This window comes from Lissotriton helveticus, chromosome 6 (genome assembly GCF_964261635.1).
Source record: "Lissotriton helveticus chromosome 6, aLisHel1.1, whole genome shotgun sequence".
NCBI classification, from domain to species: domain Eukaryota; kingdom Metazoa; phylum Chordata; class Amphibia; order Caudata; family Salamandridae; genus Lissotriton; species Lissotriton helveticus.
Genome location: NC_136067.1, coordinates 1,397,342,764 through 1,397,357,621, shown reverse-complemented (window position 1 = coordinate 1,397,357,621; position 14,858 = coordinate 1,397,342,764). Strand labels below are relative to the sequence as shown.

At 50.3% G+C, this 14,858-nt stretch overlaps 1 protein-coding gene across 3 annotated transcripts in view; it reads right to left on the bottom strand.

Annotated features, from left to right (window-relative positions):
* SCAF8 (SR-related CTD associated factor 8) overlaps window positions 1-14,858 on the bottom strand; it is a 1,826,711-nt gene that overhangs the window by 1,194,174 nt on the left and 617,679 nt on the right. The gene's annotated exons all lie outside the window — the stretch shown is intronic.

The window sequence follows — 14,858 nt, the reverse complement described above, 5'->3', positions numbered from 1 at the left end:
AAATGCTCTATTTTGTGGTTGTGTGGGCAAGCAGTTTAAGCGTCTCAGAGGGTAGTGTTAAGCATTTGTTGTACACACAAGAGTTAATAAATGAGATGCACACAAGATGAAATATGAGACTAATTTAGAGAAATACATTTTTATAGATTTTTAGACACCTAGAGCTTTGTAATTGGATAAGTAATTTTACTGTTAGCTATTTCCAGAAACTTGGAAAGTATAGCTGTCAGATTTCAGAGATGAGCCTCGAACGGGGCAATGTTATCCTATGGGAGAAACATACACTGCATATGGTTACTTGCAAACAACGTACAAAACTGTTCTTCTGAAATGTACGCGGGGCCAAGGTCCAGGAAACCTCCAGTAGTCCAATTTCTTCAGCACTGGTGTGTACTTGTGCAGAGGAGCTGGTCGCGGTGGTAGCCTCAAACACTACACATGAAAGACTATGGGAGAAAGCACCTGTAACAAAGAGGCTGCAAGCGGCACTGGGGGACCAGTCCAGCGGAGCCCAAGGGGAGCAGGGGTGGCAGCTCTGGAGGGTGTCTGGTGGGGCACAGGGACACCGTTGGTTTCCTTGGGTTCGGGCTGTGGGGCTCAAAGTTATAAGAGCTTTGTACAGCGGGCATGCGCTGTCAGCGGCCCTGTGCCGCTGGTGAGGGGGCAGGGAAGGGGGGGGGGGGCAAACAGGGCAGCAAGGTCACTTTTGGTGCTGGCCTCATGGATCTTCACGTCCCTCAGGACGATGTCCGGACTGGATTCGCAACAAGCCTTTGTTGTAGCAACTGTTCCGGTACCCAGAGTATTAGTCAAGGTGGATCCTGGCGTCTTAAGTCGGAGGGGAGATGGATCTGAGCTCCTGGAGCACGAAGATTTTCAGCTGGGTTGCTGCTCCATCGGTGGGCCCAGGGGTCGACAGAAAGCTGGATCAGGCAGCTGCAGTTAGTGCCTGCTGGTGCAGGGAGGTGGCTCCTCTAGTCCAAAGGAGATCTTTTGTTGAGGTGCTGAACGGTCCTCCAAAGGTTTGGGAAGGGTGTCCACATCTTTGTGAAGTCAAACCTGGTGATTGGCAAAGTACAAGCTGCCTGGCAGGGATTGGTGCCAATCTTTGGAGCAGGTCCTCTGTTCTTGCTCCGTCAGCTTTTCTTCACCTTCCTCGGTTCCCAGTAGTCAAAGCCTTGACTTGATCTGATTTCCTGGTGTCAGAAAGCCACCTAAATGAACAGGTTACTTACCTTCGGTAACGCATTACCGGTTAAAGACCGGCTTTAGCCACAGATTCCTTTATTTAGAATCTTCTCCGGGCACAAGACTGGATCTGGGATATAGTTTCCCATAGCAAGTCGTAGAGGGTGCCACGCAACTCCGTATCAGCGTCGTCCACCGGATGTGACACCGAAGTCCATATAATTCCCTCGCCAATGTCAGTTTCTTCCATGACTATTTTCCGTGCTCAAAACGTGAAGCCACAAATAGAAACTGCCTATTGAAATAGTGTGCTAAATTAAGAGATAGCCTTGTGTCAAATACCCACTGGGTTCCTCCTCTTTTTTTTTTTAGGCTGTGAAAGGCCAATATGAAATCTTTCAGATAAAAGAAGACTCAGTTCGCAGAGCGGGGAGGATAGGAGGGCCGTTAAAGAATCAGCAGCTAGATCCTGTCTCTACCAGATAATGCGTTACTGAACGGAAGTAACTTTGTTTTTTTTTTTGTGTCCTCATCTTTCGCCCTTGGTGATCAACTGGAAGGAGCTCCGAGAGAGGCCGCCCTAATTGCCCCACAGTAAGTAGTGCCATATTCCGACTAAGCCACATTGAACCAACCGTCTGGGACACATGCTGCGTTCATATACCCAGTCCTATACCAATTTCAACTTTATTGGGTATAGTCAAGTAAAAGAGAAGGTGCCAACTAGCGTAATCATTGGACCTTGGGGGGAAAAAAGAAAAAAAAAAAACAAGATCAAATTAAAACCCATTACCAATTTTGTAACCTCCAGAAGTTTCTCTTACTTTGGTTTCCTGATCTTAAAAGGTCCAACTTTGATGTTTGTAGTACAGATGTGCGTAAGTAACTTGTTTATCTGATAGAGACATATAGCCACAGATTCCTTACTTTAGAATTAAATGACAAAGCCATGCTATCCAGGAGGAGGGTCTGCAAATTTTTGTGGATTGAAAAATAGCTACGAGCCAGGCCCGCCTGCCTTCCAGAGATAAAAGAAAAGATTTCCCTGAATGAAAATCGTATGAGGTGCAGGAAAGGGAAAGCGAGATGGAGGCTTTTACACTTGCTGGCTGCAAGGGTTGAAAACGCAGTGCAAGGAGGTCAATGTCAAGTCACAGGTTAAATAGTGGAAACTGCACATCGAACACCATTTCTTAACAAGCATTTGCAATGCAATAGGTCTCGCATTAGTAAAAGGTTGAGCTATTAGCGTTGTTAATAATGCAACGCCAATAAAAAACATTTAGTAATGCGAGACCTATTGCATTGCAAATGCTTGTTCATCGTTTCTCTTTCTTGTTTGCTCCTATGTGATCTACTCACTGGTTAAGATTTGGAAAGAGGACAGAAGGGTTGGGTTTAGTAAGCTTCTTGACTGTATTACTCTAATTACACAGGCTCTATGCGGTTCTATACCCTCCTGCCGATGCCTCAGCCACTTACCTGAAAACACACCCCACTTGACTTACTATACCTGTTTCTATTATCAATATTAACGAATATGCTACTTACCAGTATGCATCTGTTCTTGGCATGTAGGGCTGCTGACATTCATATCTATTGCATAGATTGCCGCCTAGTGTTGGGTCCGGATGATTGCACATTGTTGTCCTGGAAGAGTCTTCGAAGTATCACGAGATAGGTGGCTCCTCCCCTGGACTACAGTGCGCATGGGCATCGACTCCATCCCCAGATTGTGTTTAGCCATTGTGGCAAAGATGGAGTGTAACACTGTGAGTGATGACCATGCAAAGAGTAATAGTAAGTGCTGCAGCTGCTACAGGCGCCGGGAAGGAGGGCGGGCGATATGAATGTCAGCAGCCCGACATGCCAAGAACAGATGCATACTGGTAAGTAGCATATTCGGTTCGAGGCATGTGGGCTGCTGAATTCATATCTATTGCATAGAATACATAGCAGTCCCTCCATTAGCGGCGGCCGCCTGTGCCAGCTGCAGCAGTTAGAAAAAGTGTCTTTAGAACAGCCTGCCCTACAGCTGCCTGCTGTTTGGAGTGCACATCTACACAGTAGTGTTTTGTAAATGTGTGTGGTGTAGACCACGTGGCTGCTCTACAAATGTCTTCTAAAGGAATATTTCCAAGGAAAGCCATGGAGGCCCCCAACTTGCGGGTGGAGTGCGCCCTTGGGGGGATTGTTAAAGTGCGCTTTGCTTTCTGATAGCAAATTTGAATACACTTAACTATCCACCTGGCTATACCTGCCTTGGAAATGGGGTCGCCTTTGTGTTGTGCAGAAAAGGCAACAAAGTTGTTTCGTCTTCCTAAAAACTTTGGTCCTATCAATGTAATACATTAAAGCTCTTTTGACATCAAGTGTGGAGCATCCTCTCTGCTACCGACTCAGGATTTTGGAAGAACACAGGCAATTCAATAGTTTGATTGATATGGAACTGTGAAACCACCTTTGGAAGAAATTTAGGGTTAGTGCGTAGCACCACCCGGTTGGAGTGAAGTTGTATGAATGGCTCTTGTATAGTTAGTGCCTGGAGTTCACCAACTCGTCGCAGTGATGTAATCGCTATCAAGAAAGCCACTTTCCATGTTGAGAATTGAATCTCGCATGAATGTAGAGGGTCAAAAGGTGGACCCATCAGTCTGGTGAGGACCACATTAAGGTTCCATTCAGGAGCTGGTGGGGTCCTGGGAGGAATGACTCGTTTGAGTCCTTCCAGAAAGGCTTTAATGGCAGGCACTCTGAAAAGTGAGAGATGCTGCCTGTTTTGGAGATAAGCCGCTATGGCGGATAAATGTATCCGAATGGAAGCATATGCTAGATTGCATTTGTAAAGATGTAACAGATAACAAATGATGTTGTGAGTAGATGCATCCAGCGGGTTGATGTTGTGTTCTGTACAGTAAATGACAAACCGCTTCCATTTAGCTGCATAGCATGCTCTGGTGGTGGGCTTTCGTGCCTCCCGAATGATATCCATGCAGTCTGGAGGCAAGTTAAGGTAGCCACATTCTAAGACCTCAGGAGCCAGATCGCCAGGTTGAGCTGTTGCGGATCTGGGTGCTGAATGTCGCCATGGCTCTGCGTCAAAAGCCTGGGAGTGAGGCGCAACCTTTGATGCGGTACCACGGAAAGTTCTAGAAACGTGGTGTACCATGGTTGGCGTGCCCACGTTGTAGCAACCAGGATGAGCGTCATCGAGTGTTGCTTCAGTTTGCGTGCCACCAGCGGTATTAGAGGTGCTGGGGGAAAAGCGTACGCAAATTTGCCTGACCAGTTCATCCATATCGCATTGCCCGGCGACTGTGGGTGCGGGAACCTGGCGGCAAAGCTTTGGCATTTGGCGTTTTCCCTTGTGGCGAACAGGTCTATCTCTGGATGACGCCACTGCTGGAAGTATGGGTGGAGTACTGATGGATGTATCTCCCACTCGTGCATTTGGTGGCTGTACCTGCTGAGCATGTCCGCCATCTGGTTGTCCTTGCCTGGGAGGTGCTCCGCCATGAGGAAGATGTTCCTCTGAATGGCCCACTTCCACATGCTCTGAGCTAGATGAGACAACTGTGGAGAGTGTGTACCTCCCTGCTTCTGAATGTAGTACATTGCCGTCATGTTGTCCGTCCGGATCAACACGACTTTGTTGCAGAAATGTACCTTGAATGCCTTCATCGCCATGAAGATTGCCATCAGTTCTAGGAGGTTGATGTGCATCTTCTTTTGCTGCGTTGTCCATAGTCCCTGCACCGTGTAGTGGAGTACATGAGCTCCCCATCCCTGGAGAGATGCGTCCGTTGTTAGGATGATTTGTGGCACAGGCTCCTGGAACGGTCGTCCCTTGCAAAGGTTGTGTGGATTCCACCAATGCAGAGAGTTGTATGCACGACCGGTTACCAACACTAGGTCTTTCAACTGTCCGTGAGCCTGAGTCCACTGATGTGCTAAGCACTCCTGAAGCGGACGCATATGTAGTCTCGCATGCAGGACTATGAAGATGCAGGAGGCCATCATGCCTATCAACTGCATGAACACTCGTGCTGGAAGCGAGTGTTGCGGTCTGAACTTCTGTATCAGCAATTGAATGCTGTTGATCCTCACTGGATTTGGCTGTGCTGTGGCTGCCAGAGTGTTTATCGTCGTGCCCAGATACGGGCGGGCAGAAGGTGTGATTTTGGGTAATTTAGGGAGAATCCTAGATCGTGAAGAAGGTGAATGGTGTGGGACATGTTGGCGGCGCATTGCTGGGCTGAATTTGATGGGACAAGCCAGTCGTCCAGATAAGGATAGACATGAATGTTTTGTCTCCTGAGGTGTGCGGCCACTGTCGCCAGGCACTTCGTGAACACCCTGGGCGCTGTAGTCACTCCGAAAGGGAGGACTTTGAATTGGTAATGCTGATTGTGAATGGTGAATCTGAGGTATTTTCTGTGTGACGGATGTAGCGGAATGTGAAAATATGCATCCTTTAGATCTAATGTTGCGAGGAAATCTCCCTGACTGAGCAACGGAAGTACCTGCTGCAGTGTTAGCATGTGAAAGTGTTCTGATAGAATGTACTGGTTTAGGGGTCTGAGGTCCAGTATGGGTCTGAGGGACCCGTCCTTTTTCGGGATTAAGAAGTACAGGGAGTACACTCCTGTGCCTTTTTCTTCCACCGGCACGAGCTCGATTGCCCCTTTTTTCAGCATGACGAGTACCTCCTGCTGCAATAAGTGCAAATGCTCTGTGGACATAGGACGGTGCTTTGGTGGTATGTTGGGTGGAGTGGACGTTAACTCCAGACAATAACCGTACTGGATAAGCTTTCTGACCCACCTGTCTGTGGTGATGGATATCCAGACTGGCAGGAACTGTTGGAGTCTCCCCCCGACCGGTGGTGTATGGTCGGGGGGCAGTGACAAGGCGTCACCGTTTGTTGGTGGCGGAGGATCGGGAGCTGTTGTTTCCACGACCTCTGCCTTTGGCGCTGTTTCCGCGATAGCCACCTCTATTTTGTTTGTTGTACGTGGTTTGCGCGCCTCCTTTATTGTACTGTGTTTGCTGGGACAGCTGGCCTCTGGAAACACCTCTATTGCCTGAGCGACGAAAAGAACCACCCCTGAACTGCTGCGACTGGAGAGCCCCCATAGACTTTGCAGTCTCAGTGTCTTTTTGGTTTTTTCCAGGGTGGTGTCCACCTCAGGTCCAAATAAGTGATCAGGGTTTACAGGCTGATTTAGGATGGTGGTTTGTATCTCTGGCTTGAACCAGGAAATTCTGAGCCAGGCCTGTCGCCGCAACATCACACTGGTGTTAATGGCCCTGGCCGCGGTGTCTGCTGCGTCCAGTGCACACTTAATAGAAGCATTTGAGATGAGTTTCCCTTCCTGAATGAGCATCTCAGCTGCCTCTTTATATTCATCTGGCAAGTGTTGTAACAGGGTCTCAAGTGTATCGTAATGTGCCCTGTCATATCTGGCTAAGAGTGCCTGAGTGTTTGGAATGCGCCAGATATTGGCCACTTGAGCCGCCACCCTCTTCCCCGATGGTTCTAGCACTTTAGATTCCTTGTCAGGGGGAGGAGCATCACCAGTAGTTTGTGAGTTTGCCCTCTTCCGGGCATTGGAAACAACTAGAGAGTCCAACGGCAACTGGCCCTTGATGTAGGTAGGGTCCCCAGGTGCCGGTTTGTACTTCTTCTCAATTCTGGGGTTTATAACCCTTGCGGGTAACTTAAAAATGTCTGCAGCATGTTTCAAGACACCCTTCAGCATTGGCAGAGTCTTTACGGTTCTCTCAGAGGTGGAAAAGGTGTCAAACAAAAAATCCACCTCAATAGGATCAGCATGGAGCTGGACATCATGATTTTTGGTTGCCCTTTCAATAAGCGCATTAAATACTTGCTGAGTCCTCAGTAGGCGATGTTTTCACATTATACACTTGAGTGTCTGGGGCAGTTTGTGGATCCCCTGGGTCAGCAGCATCAGCCCATGTGTCATGTTGATCCTCAGGATCAGTGTCGGCAGGGTAGTTGTACTCCTCATAGTCACCTTCTCCAGCCTCCACATCTGAGTAAGTGGGCGAGTTAGGAGCAGTGTCCTGTCCACGTGGAGCTATCAGTTCTACAAGAACGGGTGAATCCATGGAATCCTTTTTTAATGGAATTGTGTAGGACTCCATAGGCTGTGCTGGGGCAATCTTTCGCTTGTAAATAGAAAGTTTCCCCGTGTGTGCGTCGATGAATTGTTCCGACTGCTCCTCAAGCAGGGGTTGTCGATGCTCTGTCCTCACAATCTTAGGTGTAGGCTTCGGCCCCGCGGACACCTTCATGGACGCCTCGACTACCGGTTTCGGTGCGAAGGCCTTTGGCACCACTTTCGGCGGCAGCGTAAACTGAATAGGTGCTGGTGACTTTTGAGGTTTGGAGGCAGTCTTCGGCTTGGAAGTATCCTTCGGTCCGACAGCTTTGTCCTTAATGCGTTTTAATGACTCCGACACTTGCTTTGCGAAGGAGGCGGACGGCTGCGTCGACTCGACAGGTCCCTTTGAGCCACCACCAGGTGCGGACTGGAGGGTTGCATTGGTTTTAGCCGTTTTCGGCCGAGGCGCGGATCGACAACTTTTGTAGCTCCGAGTCCTTTGTCTGCATCGACAGCCCTCGGCGCCGATTTCTTCGAGTCGACGACCTCGACAAGTGCTTTCGGCGTCCCAGTTTTCGGCTCGACACCCCTGAGCGACTTCACCGGGTCGATAACCTTTTTTGACTTAGTCGGCGCCGATAGGTCAAAAGACTTCGAGCCGACCAAGGGAACACGCACTTTCGGTTTCAATGGCGCCTCTAGTGCTTTTGGTTGTGAAGACACCGAAGCTTTCCCTTTCGGTTTCGATTTCACAATTTGGGGCTCGTTAGACGTGTCCGTAGCCGGGCCCGGAGGCGAGACTGTAGAACCCAGTGTAAGATCTTGGGTAAGGCCATGCGGCGATCCCTCGACCTGAGCCGTATGAAGCGTTTCAACGGGGCATAGCTCCTCGCTTGAGCTATCTTCCATGGCCCCATAGGCCCCATCGTCGTCTTCTACCTCGTCGACGATTTCTTCAGCATCGAGCATTTCTACATCTGCGTCGTAGTTGGAGTCGATCTCCGCTGCTGGATTGGACATCGGCTCTTGATCGTCCTGCTCGTCTGCCTCCTCTCCCTCTGTATCGAAAATGTTCACCGGGTCAGGTGCCGTCTGCTGGGCCTCCTGGCGCGCCAAAGTCGAATCGTCTTCTTGGAGCGGAAACGAGAACAAGCCATACAGCTCGCTTCATCGTGATCCGGCGACAGGCACTTGTCGCACACCGGGTGGACGTTGATGAGAGGATACTTTGAGTTGCACACGGGGCACCTCTTGAACGGGCTCCGTTCCATGATGTGTCGTCGAATAAGGTCTCTAGCGTCGACCGGGCCTTGAGCGCCGAAGAGCCACGCGACTCCTCGGGATGTTCTACTCGGGAACTATGCCGGAACAGAACAGGACACCGATCGCAAGACAATACCGACGATATAGTAAAGGCCTTTGGGCCAAAAGAAAGTTTCTATTGATTCCGAACCTGAGTGATCAAATATGCATCCGAACCCAATGGCGGAAAAAAACAATCTGGGGACGGAGTCGATGCCCATGCGCACTGTAGTCCAGGGGAGGAGCCACCTATCTCGTGATACTTCGAAGACTCTTCCAGGACAACAATGTGCAATCATCCGGACCCAACACTAGGCGGCAATCTATGCAATAGATATGAATTCAGCAGCCCACATGCCTCGAACCAGTAATAATGATAGCACCCACTAGTATAAGTAGATGATGCTGATAGATCGCCACCATCATCAGAAAATGCTACATTTATTTCAAAGTTGGTGGTGCGAGGAGAATCGTACACGGCCGGGCACCACCTGTGCTTGTTGCAGTTCAGCGGTGTGTGATGCTGCTCACGTGATACTTAATTAGTAATAATCATAAAACATGATTCTGTAACAGTTTCATTCAGATTGCTTGGCAACTTGTTGCTTGGTAACGTGGGGAAAAGTTACATTCTCAGTTCCTTCTCGAAACGAGACTGTTGGTGGCGGTGCACACAAGAAGTGCTGAATGGTGTCCGGTGTCCCCCATTCGGTTATAAAACTTAAAAGACTGGGCGCGCGTGAACATGTGTCTGTGTGGCGCGCGCCGTGACACCGGCATGCTGAACATCAACTCATCATTACTCCGCATGCGGACCCCCACCAAGGTTTACTCTATCTTATAATAAGATCTTAAAAGGCCAAAGTGTATTTACAATTATCCGTGACACATGCATGTTCAATAATGAATATGCTACTTACCAGTATGCATCTGTTCTTGGCATGTAGGGCTGCTAACATTCATATCTTAGCATTAGATCGCCGCCTAGTGTTGGGCTCGGATGATTGCACATTGTTGTCCTGGAAGAGTCTTCGAAGTATCCTGAGATAGGTGGCTCCTCCCCTGGACTACAGTGCGCATGGGCATCGGCTCCATCCCCAGATTGTTTTTCGCCATTGTGGCAGAAGATGGAGTGAAAAGTGTAAAGGATGTCCATGCTAATGAATAAATACAATAGTATATCTGCAGCTGCGACAGGCACCGGGGAGGAGGGCGGGCGATATGAATGTTAGCAGCCCTACATGCCAAGAACAGATGCATACTGGTAAGTAGCATATTCAGTTCGAGGCATGTGGGCTGCTAAATTCATATCTTAGCATAGAATACATAGCAGTCCCTCCATCAGCGGCGGTTGCCCGTGCCAGCTGCAGAAACCTGAAAAAGTGTCTTGAGAACAGCCTGTCCTACAGCTGCTTGCTGCTTGGAATGCACATCAACACAGTAGTGTTTTGTGAAGGTATGTGGTGTGACCCACGTGGCTGCTCTGCAAATATCCTCTAAAGGAATGTTCCCTAGGAAAGCCATGGATGCCCCCAGTTTGCGTGTGGAGTGCGCTCTGGGGGGTATTGTTAAAGTGCGCTTGGCTTTTTGATAACATATCTGGATGCACTTAACAATCCACCTGGCTATCCCTGCTTTGGAAATTGGGTTGCCTTTGTGTTGTGGTGCGAAGGCAACAAAGAGTTGTTTTGTCTTTCTAAAGGGTTGTGTTCTGTCTATGTAGTACATCAACGCCCTCCGTACATCTAAGGTATGGAGCATTCTTTCCGCCACCGTTTGCGGGTTTTGAAAGAATGCTGGTAAGTCAATAGTTTGGTTTAGATGAAACTGTGACACCACCTTCGGAAGGAATTTGGGGTTAGTGCGTAGCACTACCCTATTTGGATGAATTTGAATGAATGGCTCTTGGATTGTGAGCGCCTGCAGCTCACTGACACGCCTCAGAGACGTAATAGCTATAAGGAAAGCTACTTTCCACGTAAGGAACTGGAGTTCACACGAGTGCAGTGGCTCAAATGGTGGTCCCATCAGTCTGGTGAGGACGACATTGAGGTTCCACACTGGAGCTGGCGGTGTCCTTGGGGGAATGACTCTTTTCAGACCTTCAAGGAAGGCTTTAATGGCGGGCACTCTGAAGACAGAGAGGTGCTGCCTGTTCTGAAGATAAGCCGCTATGGCGGATAGATGTATCCGAATGGAAGTGTACGCCAGATTGCACTTGTAAAGATGCAACAGATAGCAGATGATGTTGGGGATAGATGCATCAAGCGGGTTGATGTCATTGGCTGTACAGTAGATGACAAAACGCTTCCACTTTGCAGCATAGCATGCTCTAGTAGTTGGTTTCCTCGCCTCCTTGATGATGCTCATGCATTCTGGAGGCAGGTTAAGGTACCCAAACTCTAGGACCTCAGGAGCCAGATCGCCAGGTTGAGCTGTTGCGGATCTGGATGCTGAATTTCTCCATGGTTCTGCGTCAAAAGACTGGGCGTGAGACGCAGTCTTTGATGCGGCACCACTGAGAGTTCGAGGAACGTGGTGTACCATGCTTGGCGCGCCCACGTTGGAGCAACTAGGATGAGAGTCATCTCGTGCTGCCTTAGCTTTCTTGCGACCAGCGGTATTAGAGGGGCTGGCGGAAAAGCGTACGCAAATTTGCCTGACCAGTTCATCCATATCGCATTCCCCTGCGACTGTGGGTGAGGGAACCTGGCGGCAAAGTGTTGGCATTTTGCGTTCTCTTTTGTGGCAAACAGGTCTATCTCCGGATGGCCCCACTGCTGGAAGTACGGGTGGAGGACAGATGGGTGTAACTCCCACTCGTGCATTTGATGGCTGTACCTGCTGAGCAGATCCGCCATCTGATTGTCCTTTCCTGGGAGGTGTTCTGCCATGAGGAAAATGTTCCTCTGAATGGCCCACTTCCACATGCTCTGAGCCAGATGAGACAGCTGTGGCGAGTGGGTGCCTCCCTGCTTTTGAATGTAGTACATCGCGGTCATGTTGTCCGTCCGGACTAGCACGACCTTGTTGCACAGATGTACAATGAAGGACTTGAGCGCCATGAAGATTGCCATCAGTTCCAGATAGTTGATGTGCATCTTCTGTTGCTGCGTTGACCATAGTCCCTGCACTGTGTAAGTGAGCACATGAGCTCCCCATCCCTGGAGAGATGCGTCCGTTGTCAGGACAATCTGCGGCACAGGCTCTTGGAACAGTCGGCCCTTGCAAAGGTTGTGTGGAGTCCACCAATGCAGAGAGTCGTATGCCCGACTGGTAACCAACACTAGGTCTGTCAATTGTCCACGAGCCTGTGTCCACTGATTCGCTAAGCACTCCTGGAGCGGGCGCATGTGTAGCCGTGCGTGAGGGACTATGAAGATGCAGGAGGCCATCATGCCTATCAACTGCATGAACACTCTCGCTGGAAGCGAGTGTTGTGGCCTGAACCTTTGGATCAGGGCCTGCATGCTGTCTATCCTGACTTGGGTTGGCTGAGCCATGGCCGTCAGGGTGTTGATCGTTGCACCTAGGAACTGCCGGACATGTGCCGGCTGAAGATGCGATTTTGGGTAGTTTAGGGAGAAACCCAGATCGTGAAGAAGGTGAATTGTAGTTGACATGTCCGCGGCGCACTGCTGCTCTGACTTGGCTTGTACGAGCCAGTCGTCTAGGTAGGGGTAGACATGGATGTTCTGCCTCCTGAGGTGCGCCGCTACTGTCGCCAGACACTTGGTGAACACCCTCGGGGCTGTTGTGACTCCGAAGGGTAGGACCTTGAACTGGTAGTGCCTGCCTTGAATAGTGAACCTGAGGTATTTCCTGTGTGACGGGTGTAGTGGAATGTGGAAATACGCATCCTTGAGATCTAAGGTTGCTAAGAAGTCTCCTTGGTTTAGCAAGGGAAGAATCTGTTGCAGTGTAAGCATGTGGAAATGTTCCGATAGTATGTACAGGTTGAGGGGGCGTAGATCTAGAATGGGTCTGAGAGATCCGTCCTTCTTTGGAATAAGGAAGTACAGGGAATATACCCCTGTGCCTTCCTCTCCCACCGGCACTTGCTCGATTGCTCCCTTTTGCAGCATCACCACTACCTCCTGCTGCAATAAGAGCAAGTGCTCTGCGGACATAGGCCTTTGCCTTGGCGGGATGTTGGGTGGAGTGGACTTCAATTCTAGGCAATAACCATACTGGACTAGTTGTCGCACCCACCTGTCTGTGGTGATGTTTTTCCAGACGGGCAGGAACTGCTGCAGTCTCCCCCCGACAGGTGTTAGGTGGTCGGGGGGCAGTGACAGAGAGTCACTGTTTGCTTGGAGTAGAGGAGCGGGGGTTGTTGTTTCCTCTGCCGCGACCTCTGTTGCTGTTATTCCTGTAACCTCCCTTGTTCTGTTTCGTGAACGAGGATTGTGCTCCACCTTTTGAGAACTGGGATTGTTGACCCATTTGTCCTCTGGTGACCCCACGTGCACCTGAGCGACGAAAATTGCTGCCACGAAACTGATGAGACTGCAGGGCCCCCATGGATTTAGCAGTTTCCGTGTCCTTTTTTATTTTCTCTAGGGTGGTGTCAACATCTGGACCAAACAGACTATCAGGATTGACCGGTTGATTAAGAATTGTTGTCTGAATATCCGGTTTAAAGCCTGAGATGCGTAGCCACGCCTGTCGTCTCAGCATAACGCTAGTGTTGACAGCCCTAGCAGCTGTATCTGCAGCGTCAAGCGCACACTTGATGGCTGCGTTTGAGATTAGCTTCCCTTCGTTAATGAGCAGTTGTGTAGCTTCTTGGAACTGTGGAGGCAGGTGTTGTACAACCTGTTCTAGGGTGTCGTAGTGTGCCCTATCGTAACGCGCCAAGAGCGCCTGTGTATTGGCGATGCGCCAAAAGTTTGATGCCTGTGCAGCTACTCTTTTGCCCCCTGCCTCTAGCACTTTGGACTCCTTATCCGGGGGAGGAGCTTCACCCGTTGTCTGGGAGTTGGCACGCTTCCTGGCATTGGCGACCACAAGAGAGTCCAGTGGCAATTGTCCCCGGATGTAGGCGGGGTCCGCAGGTGCAGGCCTGTACTTCTTTTCAATGCGAGGGTTGACCACTCTCGCTCTTGTAGGCTCCTTAAAAATGTCCCCAGCATGTTTGAGGACTCCTTTTAGCATAGGAAGTGTCTTTACTGTCCTTTCAGAGACTGAAAAGGTGTCGAAAAGGAAGTCTTCCTCAACCGGGTCGGCATGCATGTCCACATCATGATTGGCTGCCGCCCTTTCAAGTAGTGCATGAAAGCCTGCTGAGTCCTCAGTCGGGGATGCACGTGCATTAAAGAGCTGCGGGTCCTGCCCCACACCCTGGGTGTTCTGGTCACCAGTGTCATCGTATGAATCCGGTTGTGCATCAGGTTCATCGATGGGGAAATTGTACTGCTCGTCCTCATCATACCCCTCACCCGCAGAGTGTTCTGGGGAGGGAGTAGGGCTCCGTCTTGGAGGAGGCTGGATTGGCTCCGTGAGGCCTGAGGCGTCAAGGGGCACCCTCTTCTTTTTCAGTGGGATGACATAGGAGTCCACTGGCTCCGAAGTGATTTTCCTCTTATAGAGGGTCAGCTTGCCTGTGTCAGCGTCGATGAAATGCTCTGAATCGTCTTCTGATTCGAGTACCCGACGTGGAAGCGGGCCAGCCGGCGAAGAAACTTGTTTCGGAGCCGGTTTGGTTGAAAACGCTTTCGGCGCCTCCTTAGGTGGCAAAAAAAAGAGAAGTTTCCCAGAAGGCTTTGCTGGAGTGTCCTTTTGCGGCTGCGGCGATGGTATCGGAGCCGACGGGGCAAAGGCTTTCTCCCTGATTCTTTGCAGTGAGTCTGCGATGAGGGACGTCTCACTCACAGTGGGTTTCGTCGCTGACGAGGATGGTCTGATCGGTCCCTCGGATCCGACGTTCTTGTGGGCCTTGTGCGCTTTGGGCGCGGAACTTGTCTTCACCGCCTCCGATTCCTGAGTCCGGGGCGCAGACTTCTTGTGCGTAGCCTCCTTGGAGCCGACTTTGGCGGGCTTGGACGGCGTCGTAGCCGCTGACCCGTGCCGACCATCTTTCTTGGAGGACCCCTCCTCAGGCGTCGGTTTCGATTTTGCAGCATCGGAATCGACGGACTTCTTCGGCTTCTGCGGACCGGAGGTCGACGGAGCCGATGGGGTAGCGGGCACCGTCTTTTTCACCGGCACGGCAGCCATCTTAGGGACACTCGAGTCCTT